Below are 16,194 nucleotides of genomic sequence, written 5' to 3' on the forward strand. Positions count from 1 at the left end.
GCTGCCGATCTGGTTCGTGCCTTTCATTTGGCTCGTCCTGATCGGCCTGGGGGCTCTGGTGAGGGTTCGGTGACCCCTCCTCAAGGGGGGGGGTACTGTTGTGAATTCTGTTATCGAACTCCCTCCTGTGGTCATGAATGGTACTTCGGCGAGTTCTGTCCATGGACTCCCTCTGGTGGCTGTGAGTGGAGCTGCTGGTTCTGAGGTTCCTTCCACAGGTGACCTAGTTTATTCTTTGGCTGGCTGCTCTATTTAACTCCACTCAGATCGTTACTCCATGCCAGCTGTCAATGTTCTAGTACTGGTTCAGTTCGCTCTTGGATTTTTCTGGTGACCTGTCTACTCCAGCAGAAGCTAAGTCCCTGCTAGTTTATTTGTTGTTCATTGTTTTCTTGTCCAGCTTGCTATCATGATTTTGCCCTGCTAGCTGGAAGCTCTGGGATGCAGAGTGGCACCTCCGCACCGTGGTCTTTTTGTCGTTTTTTGTGCTGGCCGCAAAGATACCTTTTCTATCCTCAGTCTGTTTAGTAAGTCTGGCCTCCCTTTGCTGAAACTTGTTTCATTCCTGTGTTTGTGACTTTCATCTTAACTCACAGTCAATATTTGTGGGGGGCTGCCTTTTCATTTGGGGAATTTCTCTGAGGCAAGGTAGGCTTTATTTCCTTTCTCTAGGGGTTGTTAGCTCTTAGGCTGTGAAGAGGCGTCTAGGCAGAGTTAGGTACGCTCCACGGCTATTTCTAGTGTGTGTGATAGGATTAGGGGTTGCGATCAGCAGAGCTCCCACTTCCCAGAGCTTGTCCTGTGTTAGTTTAACCATCAGGTCATTCCGTGTGCTCCTAACCACCAGGTCCATAACAGCAGTGGTCACGTGAGATGTTAAGGACATTATCGGTTCACCATAATGAACAAAGTCCGGATGGGAGCACCAGAGTGGCAAAGCTGGAACGGCAGAGGATTTCTTAAATGTTAATTGGGCCATTTTCCCTTCTGATCCAGAAAAACACTTTCATTGGCCTCATCTGGTTATGTATCATGATGTATCATCAAGCATATTACCCATTGACATATTTAGTGCTTTAGTGAGGGCTTCAACCTACTGATATTTATTTCAGCCACAGCCATACATACTGTTATAGCTGTGTATGAAAATGCAGATAAGTCTCATTATTTTGACTATGACTGAGCTTCAGTTGGCACATTCACAACTGTACGTATGACTAAAGCTGGCCATACACATTAGATGGCTTCTAGCCCAACAATGCATCAGCCAATTGTTCAGCCAACAACCATCTCACTCTCTCATACACAGGAGAGCTTGCTTGGCCGAACGCTCCTGTGGTCTCTATGAGAAAGCCACCAACAGAGATCTCTGCCAGCAACTTATTTACAGGAATATAAAGCGTATCTGTTGCAGAATCCCAGTCTTATCTGAATGTCAAGTGTGAAAAGACCAGACCAATCTGGTCTCATGAACATGTAATGTTGGAACCCACATTCTCTCCTCAGGATCATAAATCTTTCAATGTACCAAATATTGAAGAGACCAGCATACAAAGTGAGAATTGATAATCTTCGCTATATGTAATTCCAGATTCCCAACAACAATAAGAAGCAATATATTTTTTGAGAAGTGATCTGTGAAACACATTATGAATCTTGAAAGTGGGTGGCAAAGCAAAGCAAAACACTACTGGATTAATAATGGCAACTACAGCATCTTATAAGGACTGAAGAACCTGGGTTCCAGTTTCCAAGAATGGAACTTCAGCTTATTGTTCTTCGAGGAGAACCACACCAAATCACCAACAGACAGGTCCAGATCCACCAAGCTTTTCCGAACAGCCATACTCTTATATATGGACCCCATCCTCCTCAAATTATTAAGAACAGCTTGCCACATTGATGTAATAGGCGACGAAAACCGTTCCTCCTCAGGTATTCCTGAAGAACGATTCCTGTTGAAGGAGCAGAATTGTTGTTGAAAACCATAAGCCTCGGAGAACGGGGTCTTGCCAGTAGATTCAACACGACGGGTCTTCACAGCGAACTCAGCTATAGGGAAATAAGAAACCCAATCCTCCTGAATGATTCTCGGACACAAAGCACCTAACATACGTCTCAAGATTCTGGTTCACATGTTCAGTTTGCATTTTAGACTGTGGATGAAAGGCGGAAGAAAATGAAAGCTGAATCCCTAAGCGAGCATAAAATGCTTTCCAAAATTTGGAAATAAATTGAACCACTTGGTCGGAAACATTATCAGATGGAATCTCATGTAATTTCACGATTAAATTAATAAAAATGTGTGCCTAAGTCTTGGCATTTGATGAAATGAGTCATCTTGCTGAATTTATGCACCACCGCCAATATTGCAGTGTTACCTTCTGACAGGGGTAGATCAGTGATGAAATCTGCAGACAAATCAGTCCATGGTCTACAGGGAATCGTCAAAGGTTGAAGAGCCCTGGATGGACGAGTATGTGGGGTCTTAGAAGGCGCATAGGTACTGCAGTCAGATACATATTCCCGAACATCCTGGTGCACCTTAGATCACCAAAAACGATGAGTAAGATGATCTGTGGTGGTTTTACTACCAGGATGTCCAACCAGGACCAAATCATTGATGTTCACTCAAAATTTTAAGACGGAGATTTACAGTGACAAACAGTTTTCTATGACCTCCTTCTCCAGATCAGAAAATATAGTGAGTTGCCCGCCAGGGCCGTGGGGTACTCGGTACCGGGTCCGGTACTTAAAGGGGATGTCATGATATCTGCGACCCGGTCCGTGGCCCTGGGCGCTCAAGTAAACGGAAAGGTCTTTAAAGGGGTTTTAAGAATAGAGTTTGTTCGTGACGTCACCTGTGGTATTTGGTCAGTAGGGACCGACGCTGCTTAACCCCTTTCTGCCATTGGACGTACTATTCCATCCATGTGGGGTGGGCCTTACTTCCCAAGGACGGAATAGTACGTCCAGCACGATCGTCCGCGCTCACGGGGGGAGCACGGCCGATCGCGGCCGGGTGTTAGCTGCCTATCGCAGCTGACATCCGGCACTATGTGCCAGGAGCGGTCACGGACCGCCCCGGCACATTAACCCCCGGCACACCACGATCAAACATGATCGCGGTGTGCCGGCGGTATAGGGAAGCATCGCGCAGGGAGGGGGCTTCCTGCGTGCTTCCCTGAGACCCCCGCAGCAACACGATGTGATCGCGTTGCTGTGAGGGTCTCTTACCTTCCTCCCTGCAGCAGGCCCGGATCCAAAATGGCCGGGGCATCCAGGTCCTGCAGAGAGGGAGGTGGCTTACCAAGTGCCTGCTCAGAGCAGGCGCTTGGTAAGCCTGCAGTGCTCTAAGTCAGATCGCTGATCTGACAGAGTGCTGTGCAAACTGTCAGATCAGCAATCTGTGATGTCCCCCCCTGGGACAAAGTAAAAAAGTTAAAAAAAAATTTTCCACATGTATAAAAATAAATAAATAATAATTCCTAAATAAAGAAAAAAAATAAAATATTATCCCCATAAATACATTTCTTTATCTAAATAAAAAAAAACAATAAAAGTACACATATTTAGTATCGCCGCGTCCACAACGATCCAACCTATAAAACTGTCCCACTAGTTAACCCCTTCAGTAAACACCGTAAGGAAAAAAAAAACGAGGCAAAAAACAACGCTTTATTATCATACCGCCAAACAAAAAGTGGAATAACACATGATCAAAAAGACAGATATAAATAACCATGGTACTGCTGAAAACGTCATCTTGTCCTGCAAAAAACGAGCTGCCATACAGCATCATCAGCAAAAAAATAAAAAAGTTATAGTCCTCAGAATAAAGCGATGCAAAAATAATTATTTTTTCTATAAAATAGTTTTTATCGTATAAAAGCGACAAAACATAAAAAAAATATAAATGAGGTATCGCTGTAATCGTACTGACCCGAAGAATAAAACTGCTTTATCAATTTTACCAATCGCGGAATGGTATAAACGCCTACCCCAAAAGAAATTCATGTATCGCTGGTTTTTGGTCATTCTGCCTCACAAAAATCGGAATAAAAAGCAATCAAAAAATGTCACGTGCCCGAAAATGTTACCAATAAAAACGTCAACTCGTCCTGCAAAAAACAAGACCTCATATGACTGTGTGGACTCAAATATGGAAAAATTATAGCTCTCAAAATGTGGTAACGCAAAAAAATTTTTTGCAATAAAAAGTCTTTCAGTGTGTGGCGGCTGCCAATCATAAAAATTCGCTAAAAACCCCACTATAAAAGTAAATCAAACCCCCCCTCATCACCCCCCTAGTTAGGCAAAAATTAAAAAAATGTATTTATTTCCATTTTCCCTTTAGGGTTAGGATTAGGGCTAGGGTTAGGGCTAGGGATAGGGCTAGGGCTAGGGTTAGGGTTAGGGCTAGGGTTAGGGCTAGGATAAGGGTTAGGGCTAGGGTTAGGGATAGGATTAGGGCTAGGGTTAGGGGTAGGGCTAGGGTTAGGGCTAGGGTTAGGGCTAGGGTTAAGGCTACAGTTAGGGTTGGGGCTAAAGTTAGGGTTAGGGTTGGGGCTAAAGTTAGGGTTTGTCTGGGTTAGAGGCGTGGTTAGGGTTACCGTTGGGATTAGGGTTAGGGGTGTGTTTGGATTAGGGTTTCAGTTATAATTCGGGGGTTTCCACTGTTTAGGCACATCAGGGGCTCTCCAAACACGACATGGCGTCCGATCTCAATTCCAGCCAATTCTGCGTTGAAAAAGTAAAACAGTGCTCCTTCCCTTCCGAGCTCTCCCGTGTGCCCAAAGAGGGGTTTACCCCAACATATGGGGTATCAATGTACTCAGGACAAATGGGCCAACAACTCTTGGGGTCCAATTTCTCCTCTTACCCTTGGGAAAATACAAAACTGGGGGCTAAAAAATAATTTTTGTGGGAAAAAAAAGATTTTTTATTTTCACTGCTCTGCGTTATAAACTGTAGTGAAACACTTGGGAGCTCAAAGTTCTCACAACACATCTAGATAAGTTCTTTGGGGGGTCCAATATGGGGTCACTTGTGGGGGGTTTCTACTGTTTAGGTACATTAGGAGCTTTGCAGACGCAATGTGACGCCTGCAGACCATTCCATCTAAGTCTGCATTCCAAATTGCGCTCCTTCCCTTCCGAGCCCTCCCATGTGCCCAAACGGTGGTTCCCCCCCACATATTGGGTATCAGCGTACTCAGGACAAATTGGACAACATTATTTATGGTCCAATTTCTCCTGTTACCCTTGGGAAAATACAAAACTGCGGGCTAAAAAACAATATTTTTGGGAAAAAATTTTTTTCTAATTTCACGGCTCTGTGTTATAAACTGTAGTGAAACACTTGGGGGTTAAAAATTCTCACAACACATCTAGAGAAGTTCCTTGGGGGGTCTAGTTTCCAATATGGGGTCACTTGTGGGGGGTTTCTACTGTTTAGGTACATTAGGGGCTTTGCAAACGCAATGTGACGCCTGCAGACCAATCCATCTAAGTCTGCATTCCAAATGATGCTCCTTACCTTCCGAGCTCTGCCATGTGCTAAAACGGTGGTTCCCCCCACATATCAGGTATCAGTGTACTCAGGAAAAATTGAACAACAATATATAAGGTCCAATTTCTCCTGTTACCTTTGGAAAAATACAAAACTGGGGGCTAAAAAATAATTTTTGTGGAAAAAAAAATTTTTTTTATTTGCACGGCTCTGCGTTATGAACTGTAGTGAAACACTTGGGGGTTCAAAGCTCTCACAACACATCTAGATGAGTTCTTTAGGGGGTCTACTTTCCAAAATGGTGTCACTTGTGGGGGGTTTCTACTGTTTAGGTACATCAGGGGCTCTGCAAACGCAATGTGTCGCCTGCAGACTATTCCATTTAAGTCTGAATTCCAAATAGCGCACCTTCCCTTCCGAGCCCTCCCATGCGCCCAAACGGTGGTTCCCCACCACATATGGGGTATCAGCGTACTCAGGACAAATTGGACAACAACTTTTAGAGTCCAATTTCTCCTGTTACCCTCGGGAAAATACAAAACTGGGGGCTAAAAAATATTTTTTGGGGGAAATTATTTTTTTTATTTTCACGGCTCTGCGTTATAAACTGTAGTGAAACACTTGGGGGTTCAAAGTTCTCACAACACATCTAGATAAGTTCCTTGGGGGGTCTAGCTTCCAATATGGGGTCACTTGTGGGGGGTTTCTACTGTTTAGGTACATTAGGGGCTCTGCAAACGCAATGTGACGCCTGCAGACCATTCCATCTAAGTCTGCATTCCAAATGATGCTCCTTCCCTTCCGTGCTCTGCCATGTGCTCAAACGGTGGTGCCCCCCCACATATCAGGTATCAGCGTACTCAGGACAAATTGTACAACAACTTTTGGGGTCCAATTTCTCCTGTTACCCTCGTAAAAATACAAAACTGGGGGCTAAAAAATAATTTTTGTGGGAAAAAATGTTTGTTTTATTTTTACGGCTCTGCATTATAAACTTCTGTGAAGCCCTTGGTGGGTCAAAGTGCTCACCACACATCTAGATAAGTTCCTTAGGGGGTCTACTTTCCAAAATGGTGTCACTTGTTGGGGGTTTCAATGTTTAGGCACATCAGTGGCTCTCCAAATGCAACATGGCATCCCATCTCAATTCCTGTCAATATTGCATTGAAAAGTCAAACGGCCCTCCTTCCCTTCCGAGCTCTCCCATGCGCCCAAACAGTGGTTTACCCCCACATATGGGGTATCAGCGTACTCAGGACAAATTGGACAACAACTTTTGGGGTCCAATTTCTTCTCTTACCCTTGGGAAAATAAAAAATTGGGGGCAAAAAAATAATTTTTGTGAAAAAATATGATTTTTTATTTTTACGGTTCTGCATTATAAACTTCTGTGAAGCACTTGGTGGTTCAAAGTGCTCACCACACATCTAGATAAGTTCCTTAGGGGGTCTACTTTCCAAAATGGTGTCACTTGTGGGGGGTTTCAATGTTTAGGCACATCAGTGGCTCTCCAAACGCAACATGGTGTCGCATCTCAATTCCAGTCAATTTGGCATTGAAAAGTCAAATGGCGCTCCTTCGCTTCCGAGCTCTGTCATGCGCCCAAACAGTGGTTTACCCCCACATATGGGGTATTGACGTACTCAGGACAAGTTGTACAACAACTTTCCAGTCCATTTTCTCCTGTTACCCTTGGTAAAATAAAACAAATTGGAGCTGAAGTAAAACATTTTTGAAAAAAAGTTAAATGTTCATTCCAAAAATTCCTGTGAAACACCTGAAGGGTTAAAAAACTTCTTGAATGTGGTTTTGAGCACCGTGAGGGGTGCAGTTTTTAGAATGGTGTCACACTTGGGTATTTTCTATCATATAGACCCCTCAAAATGACTTCAAATGAGATGTGGTCCCTGAAAAAAAAATGGTGTTGTAACAATGAGAAATTGCTGGTCAACTTTTAACCCTTATAACTCCCTAACAAAAAAAATTTTTGGTTCCAAAATTGTGCTGATGTAAAGTAGACATGTGGGAAATGTTACTTATTAAGTATTTTGTGTGACAAATCTCTGTGATTTAATTGCATAAAAATTCAAAGTTGGATAATTGCCAAATTTTCAAAGTTTTCGCCAAATTTCCATTTTTTTCACAAATAAACGCAGGTTATATCAAAGAAATTTTACCACTATCATGAAGTGCAATATGTTGTGAGAAATCAATGTCAGAATCACTGGGATCCATTGAAGCGTTCCAGAGTTATAACCTCATAAAGGGACAGTGGTCAGAATTGTAAAAATTGGCCTGGTCATTAATGTGCAAACCACCCTTGGGGGTAAAGGGGTTAAAGGGGTGCTCAGGGGTGGTGTTATGGCAGGTAGATGGTATAACTTCCCACAGGTGAAGTAGGTCCCCAGGGCTCCCGATGTGTAGGTGAAGATGGTGAGAGGTGCAGTGAAGAATGAGGACACAGGTTTGCAGTCTTTTACCTGGTTTACTGAAGCTTCAGGCAACCGCAGTCCAGGGCACCAGATCACAGGTACAGTCAGGGTCCGGCCGGCGAGGAAGCGAATCCAGAGTCCCCTTTGCCAGGTAGAGATGAAAGCATTCCTCAAAGCACGGTGGTGTTTTAGTCCCTTACTGCCTATGGCTTCTGATAAGGTCCTCACAGTTCCTCTCTGTCCCCCATATAGGTTAAGACACAAACCTTTATGACAGGTGACTCGAGCCTATAGGGTCTCTATCACAACCTGGGCTATATGTGTCACTGTGCCTCCTGGGTGTAAAGGTGGACAGGTAACTTAAAGTTCAGCTGTCCTGACGGTTTCAGCTATGCCTCTTAGAGTCCGACACGGCCTCAGTCTTCCGGCTACCGGAATCTGTGCTAGCCAGGGAGGTAGCCAAATCACTGCTCTGCTCCGCTGGTGTCACTCTCCTGTGCCTTTTCTCTCCTGCACACTTTCCACAAGTTGTTCTTTCCTTATAAGTTTCCTCTCTCCAGGAGCTGTAGTACCTCTGACTACACGGCCCCTTCAGACCTTCTGACACTCTATGTCCATCTGCCTTCGTCTCTGTCCTCTGACAGAATCCTTCCTCCTCCACTGTCTGCTTCAGACTGCTGTCTGGCACTCACTGAAACCAGGTTTAGAGCTCCCCCTTCTGGCCTGGAGTATGAACGTGTTTTGTATATGTGATTACCTGGTGAAAGATATCCTTCATCGCTTCCAAGCATGACATCACTCTCCCAGTGAGGAAAGCAATGCCACTGAGATGACCAGGACCCTGGGGCATCACAATAGTATAGTGATATTCCCAGATGCTTATGACTATGCATATATTTAGCGGTATGCTCAATATTAGATCCTCTCTTAATAGCTATGTAGCGTGTCCATCAGGATTAAAATTACATTTAATGCAATAAGTATCCCCTCTTTTACATCCTCTTTTTATAGATGAGCAGCTATTTGCATGCATATAGGTCAGAGTGAACCAAAGTGGATGATACTATTGTCTGGATACAGAAAAACATTTCATATCCGCATTTAGAATGTGTACATAAATAGTCACTGTTCAATAAATGCCCAGTCTCCTAGATCAAGAAGACAGGACTGCTTATCCCTAACAAAGTCCAGCTTCCTACAGATAAATACATCAACATGAGTCCTCTAAAAACAATGTCATTTGTCATAGACCCAGCTTGGTATGGATATATATAATCACCACCATATAGAAATAGTGCTATAGTATACTAGGATATCATACTGTGTAGACATAAGCTTATCCTAAATATAGGATACACTAATGAGATATTCTTTTGGGAACGATGTGTATAAACCTTTGTCCACACTGGTAAGTGGGTATCAACCTAAAGCATTCTCCAGATGCGTTTCTTCAAATTGATTGATTCATGAGGGGAGTCACATAGGTCCATAACTCAAAGACCTTTCATGCCTGTAAATGACCAAAACACTCATGGATGTTGTGGTAATCAACTGACATACCTGTCTCTCTTGAACCCTTCGCGCCACAATGTCTCCACCCATGGTGTGCGACATGCGTCCGCTCCATGGGCCGCATATACTGCCTATTGATACGCACATCCGGTCATTGAAATGAAAGGAATATTGGTGATGACACGCAAATCATCACTTCTGGTAAATGCGTCCAGAGGACCGGCCTCATCTATATATAAAAACGAGTGTATGTGTATATGTGCGTGTGTATAGATGATGATGTCATAATGGTTGCCATGGCGACGATGATATCTTAAAGGTTACCATGGCAAAGATGATGTCATAATGGTTTCCATGGCGACGATGATATCATAATAGGTTGCAATGGTGGCGGTTATGTCATAATGGTTGCCATGGTGAAGATGATGTCATAATGAATATATGGGCATGGGACTATTGGATGGAGGATATGTATGATGGGAATATGGGCACGGGACTATGGGATGGAGGATATATGATGGGTATATGGGCACAGGACTATGGGATGGAGGATGTATAGGATGGGTATATGGGCATGGGACTATGGGATGGAGGATGTGTATGATGGGAATATGGGCACAGGACTATGCGATGGAGGATAATCATTTTAATTTGTTATAACTAACCACAGTTAGTTACTATGCCCGGGCAATGCCGGGCTCTTCAGCTAGTAGGTTAATAATCATGGCAGAAACAGACTGCTGGAGCACAACAATCTGGCTGAGGGCCAACTACATGATTGTTCAACATCAGCCAAGGAAGTCCAAGAACCACAGGAAAGGGCAAACACTCTAGCACATAACAATGGATTAATTCTGAGTGCAGGGCCCCTACCTGCAGATATATTTATCAAATAACCTGACTCAAGGGTGCAGAATCAACAGCACTGATAGGTTTAGGTCTAGACAATTTATGAGAATTAAGATCCTGGTCCTGTATGAACTGGGTGTCAATAAGTTTAAACCTCACCCCACTGTTCAAAAAGGCTGAAATAACCACCTAATTTTCGTCAAAATGGATCTCGGCTGGTGAAAACAATTGTGACCTACCCACAGAGAAAATAGGTACACCTGGGTTGCTAACCTCCCCACAACCCAGGCTCCTTAGTTTTCCAGTGGCTATTTGCAGTTACGTATGGATGGGCAAGTACCAACAAAATGCACCTTCTTACCACAGAAAAAACACACTCCCTCTTTGTGCTGAACTGCAGGAAGACTGGTAAAATGACTCATCCACACAACTGCATGGGTTTCTCGGAAGACTCAGCCCAATGTTCCATTGACCCTCGACCCTCTGAAAATGGAGATGCCTCTCTATGGCTCTCACGTAGATGGTGGTCCACTCGGATAGCTAGAGACCTGGCCGCCTCCAGGGAAACCAGGGTCTCATACAGAGCAAATGCATCCTTTACCCTCTCAGGAAACCCCTGACAAAACTGACTATGGAGCACGGGGCCATTCCAAATAGTATCCATAAACCACCTACAGAACTTGGAGTAATGCTCCTCCGCTGGCCGGTCTCCCTACTGAAGCTGATGTAATTTAGGCTCAGCCAAAGAGACACGTTTGGGGTCGTCATAGATAAGACCTAGAGCCTGAAAAAATTCCTTAATGGTCTGAAGTGACTGGGAATCAGACGGGAGAGAAAATGCCCAGGCATGAGGGTCACCCTGGAGAACAGAGATTACGATCCGCACCCTTTGCTCTTCAGTGCCCGAGGAGTGATGACATAATCTAAAATAAATGAAAATGAATAATAAATGAAATATAATCTAAAATAAAGTTTGCAGGTCTCCCTGAAAACCACAAACTTATCCCGACTCCCAGAGAACCTATCCAGCAAAGCAATCTTGGGCTCCACCAGGGGTTGCCCGGGCGCTGCATGCCCTAAGAGCAAGTCTTCAACGTCCAGGCAGAGCTGTTGTAGCTGCTCTGCCAAAGCAGCCACAGGATCCATAATGGATTCAAAAAGGTACAGCCAGTGATAATGTCATGTAGTGACAAGGGGCTGTGGGCTCCTATCCTATCCCTCGAACTAGGGGAACCTAGGCTATCGCTGTCCCCTGGATTACCCCAGATGGTGGAGAAGCCGGGGTCTCGTACCTTGCTGTGCTCCTATCTTAACCCTTATCTGTTCCCCCCACCAAGAGAGGTACGAGGCTGAAATGTATTGGACAGGCAGACAGGGGTAAACAAGGATAGAAGAAAACTACAATCATACAACTACACTCACAATTCAACAGTGTAAAAATCAAGGTAACAGTAGCAGGGGTAATCCAAATGGGAGAGAACTGGGATAAACACACAATACCAAACCCATGCAGCTCTCCTGTAAACTACACCAACCGACTGCTACCCTGTTTCCCCGAAAGTAGGACCCCCCCGAAAGTAAGACAGGGTGGGGGTTTCGGGGGGGTCCTCCAATGTAAGGCCTCCCCCGAATGTAAGGCAGGGTTGGGGGGGCCGCTGTGAAATGTAAGGCCCTTACCTTTGGGCCGCCGCTGTCCCCCATTAGGTCCCCAGGCTCCAGAGGTGTCCTCAGGTGCAGCTGGGCGGGTCCAGCGCTCATGGGGTTAACTCGCCGTGTTAACCCCGCAATCCGCCCAGCTCAACAGCTCATTGGCCGCCCCTGCTCCCCACGTCACCGCCGGCCCCCGGCTCGAGCGCTGATTGGCCCAGCAGCTCGGGCTGTAATTGGCCGCCCCAGCCCCATGTCACCGCTGTTTCCCTGCTGATTGGCACAGCGTTCCCTGCAGCACAGGCCTTCCGCACCCACAGCCGCACCGCAGAGGAAAACGTCCAGCATTTAAAAACCAAGTAGGGAAACATGTACTGTATAGGGTATGGGGCTGTGTGCAGTGGGATACGGCACTGTTATGGGGTATGGGGCTGTGTGCAGTGGGATACGGCACTATTATGGGGTATGGGGCTGTGTGCAGTGGGATACGGCACTGTTATGGTATGCAGGCAGAGGGTATACGGCAATTACCGTACCGTAGTGTGTTACTGTTACCGTACTTTGATTTGTTGTCTGCTTTCCAGTTGAACGGTGTAACGTTAAGTACTGTACTGAATTTGAAAATTGTCATTTTTTTTTCCGGCTAATGTAAGACCTCCCCCGAAAGTAAGACAGGGTGGGACTTTTTGGGGTAAAATTAATGTAAGACAGGGTCTTACTTTCGGGGAAACACGGTAGTAATTCAGAACTCTCCTTCACCACCAAACCAGGAAGTTGAAACTATCACTAGCAACGCTCAGTGCCAGTGGCGAGTATGTATACCAGAGTGGAGTGGCCAACACAGAACAGCTAAGACAGTTCAGGATGGAGAGCTGGAGGAGATCAACTGAACTGATTAACCCTTGGAATGACAGAGCAAGGAAAACCTGCACTCTTTAATTGCATGGTGAAGCAGTTCTAATCAGTGCAGGAGTTTGTGCAACCGAATGTCGCAATCTTCTGGCCCTCTCTGTCGCAGTATCCCCGTGACATACGGTCTAAAGCTGTATCCCTCTGTCCTCTTTGCAACACGTTATTTAATTTTCTTAAAGCCTCACAAAGAAAACAGCTACTGTACTGCTAAAGCCAAAGACAAAGAAAAAGGGTAGCATGCATGATAAAGGGATCACCACAAAATGTATAGCAAAATATAACAAATTTTTATTGAACCACACTTGAGTACACCACAAAACAATATTAAAAACACTTAAAATAGCAGCATAAAGCAAACATGAAAACACGGCCCATAATAAGGTCAAGCCACAGTGTCACCCCACACAAACTACCAGGACAAATCCAGGTATAGGAAATTCAGGGATATAATAGAACCCAGTATGTAGGGCCTCTGTAGCTATAAGTGGCCAAACAGATAACCCATCCTATACTACCTGACATGAATAGACCAGGCCTCCTAGGTAGCGTTCCTGCATAATAAGTCAGGGCTGATGCAAGATGGCAATAGACAGGGGTGGCAGCGGGCCGTGTTTTCATGTTTGCTTTATGCTGCTATTTTAAGTGTTTTTAATATTGTTTTGTGGTGTACTCAAGTGTGGTTCAATAAAAATTTGTTATATTTTGCTATACATTTTGTGGTGATCCCTTTATCATGCATGCTACCCTTTTTCTTTGTCTTTGGCCGTAGCTCTTTTGTAGCATGTTATAGGTGATCCCTGACGGTGGTGCCGACCTATATTTTGTTGTGTACACTGTACTGCTAAAGCTTCAGTCATCAGAGGCATATGGAGTGAAAATTAATTAAGGCCTCCATTGGATTCTGGTTGCTACCACCAAACACCCTATCAGCTTTTACAAGAGGACTTGATACTTGTTCTATCCATTTTATTTTCCACAATGCTTGGTCCCAACCTTTGCTTTCTAATATTGTACTTCCTATGAAGAGAGAGGCTCTCTAAGAACTTTAGGCACTGATTAAGAAGAGTAATGTTGCCAACCTGGGCTGGGCCCCCCACTCAGCACTTTTCTCACATTAATTATCATGAAGAGCAAGTACACATGCTAATTGTACAGTCTATCATCAGCTGCATCATTAATCGGTCTGTTCTTAGAATCAATGGAGGTCCCAGCATCCATTTCATTGCAATTAGTGATTTACGGTAGTGTTTTCATAAAACATATTCTTTGGAAAATCACTTTAACGCAGAGAAACGATAAACACAACCCATTGATGCATTTAGAAAGCAACAAATCAATAGGATTTAATGTTTTAGTAATGGCTAAATTTACTCAAAACCTTGGGATGTGGGTGTGACTGTGTCTAAGCCCCAATATCCAGTTCAGCATATCATAACACCAAATGTCCTAGGAGCTGAGATGTAAGAAGCTGATTGTGGAGACACAGGGTAACATGACCTGATGTTGAAATGTACTGCAAGTTATATCTAACTAGAGTGCAAAGAAAAAAACTAATATATAAGATTGTATTAAACATTATCGTCACACAATATTATTGTTAGTGATGATCAATCACTAAAATGCTCTAGTGCTCTGTACTCGAATCGAGCAGGTCAGAAACTTGGATCGGCTCGACTCGACTAACAAGTATAATGGAAATCAATTGGAAACTTGACCATTTTTTCTGGCTTGGGGGGCAGAAAAATTGCTATAATGGATGGAAATATAGTAGAGTTTAAAGGGAATGGGAACAGCATCAGGGAGACGACTGGACGCATTTCTGACTCCCAGGTTGATGCTGGGAACAATGTTGAGTATTACCCAACTTTTACGGACTGACAATAAAACATACAAAACCAAAGATAAAATGGATTTTACAGGAAAAAAAATTCCTTGTAAAATGTATATAAGGCAAAATTAAAAAGAGTTAAAAAAAAGCCTCCTCCACCCCTTAATTGTCGGGCCATATCTCACCATATTTTGCCCTCACCTATGACTGCAGTAGATGACATAGTAGAGGGTAAAATAAAATTACACCTGCCGGTAGTCACCGCTTCACCGTAAATTTGATTTTAACATTTTACTACCTTATCTACGCACGTGGTGTGTGTGACATAGTCAGACATTTCCTGTTTAATTTATTAAGGAGGGACTCTGAATCTCACAAAGTATATGCTGACAATGCAAGAACTGCCAAAAATTAGAAGTAAGAGGGACCCTGATACGCCCTATATTAGACATAAAGGAAGGCCTCATACACATTTTGCTAAAATTGTTAGGAAGTGGGACTCATAAAGCCTATGCACTAAGTGCAAGAGCTGCCAAAACTTAGGAGGGACCACAATACACCCTGGAAGACAAACATTTTGAATGAATGCCACATGATGACCCTCTAACAATTTGAAAAGAATGACACATAATGGTCCTTTAAAATTTTGGAACGAGGACCGCATAATAACCCTCTAAAAATTTGAAGTGAGAGACAAATTATGACCCTCTAAAAAATTGGAGAGAGTGATGCATGACGGCCCTCTAAAAATTTGGAGAGAGTGTCGCATCATGGCCTCTAAATATTTGAAGAGAGTGATGCTTAATGACATTGTAAAAATTTGGAGTGAGGTCTGCATGATTTCCCTACATTTGAATTGGCTTTATGTTCCTCTGCTGTCTGGGCCAATTCAGGCCTTGTTCCTTTTGAGTAAGGGCTATATGATGACCCTATAAAGACTTTGAGTGTGGGTCACCTGTTGACTCTATAAAGATTTTGTGTGGAGGCCGACTGTTGACCCTATCAAGATATTGAGTGCACATGTGTTAAGAGCATGGGGACCTGCCTGCACCACAACTTGAGTGCACTTATTCTCTTTAACGATAATTCTTTACATGTAACGTCTCTTTACTGATGTGGTGGTTTCTGTGATGCACATGCACATAAACGAATATTTTCAGTCACAGGAATGTAATGGGGAATGCATATTGATTTGCTGTGCTCTGTTGGGTAATGATGGCCCCATTGCGTCATTGATACTCATGAATATATTTGTAAAAAGCCAGGAATATATATAATAGAGAATGCTTATTGATTTACTGTGCTTCGGTGGGTATTGATGATCCCACTGCATCACTGATGCTTTGTTTGCTTGTGAAAAGCGTGGGCTCTTGCCTTTATTATGATCTGAATGCACATATATCCTCTTTAATCCATGCATACATATCATACCTTCGCATTGATAGAGCGTTCTTACTACCTTTCCTTGCTGTGCATGTTGCATGCGCCTATGGACCTCTCTAT

This window comes from Ranitomeya imitator, chromosome 3 (assembly GCF_032444005.1).
Source record: "Ranitomeya imitator isolate aRanImi1 chromosome 3, aRanImi1.pri, whole genome shotgun sequence".
NCBI lineage: Eukaryota > Metazoa > Chordata > Amphibia > Anura > Dendrobatidae > Ranitomeya > Ranitomeya imitator.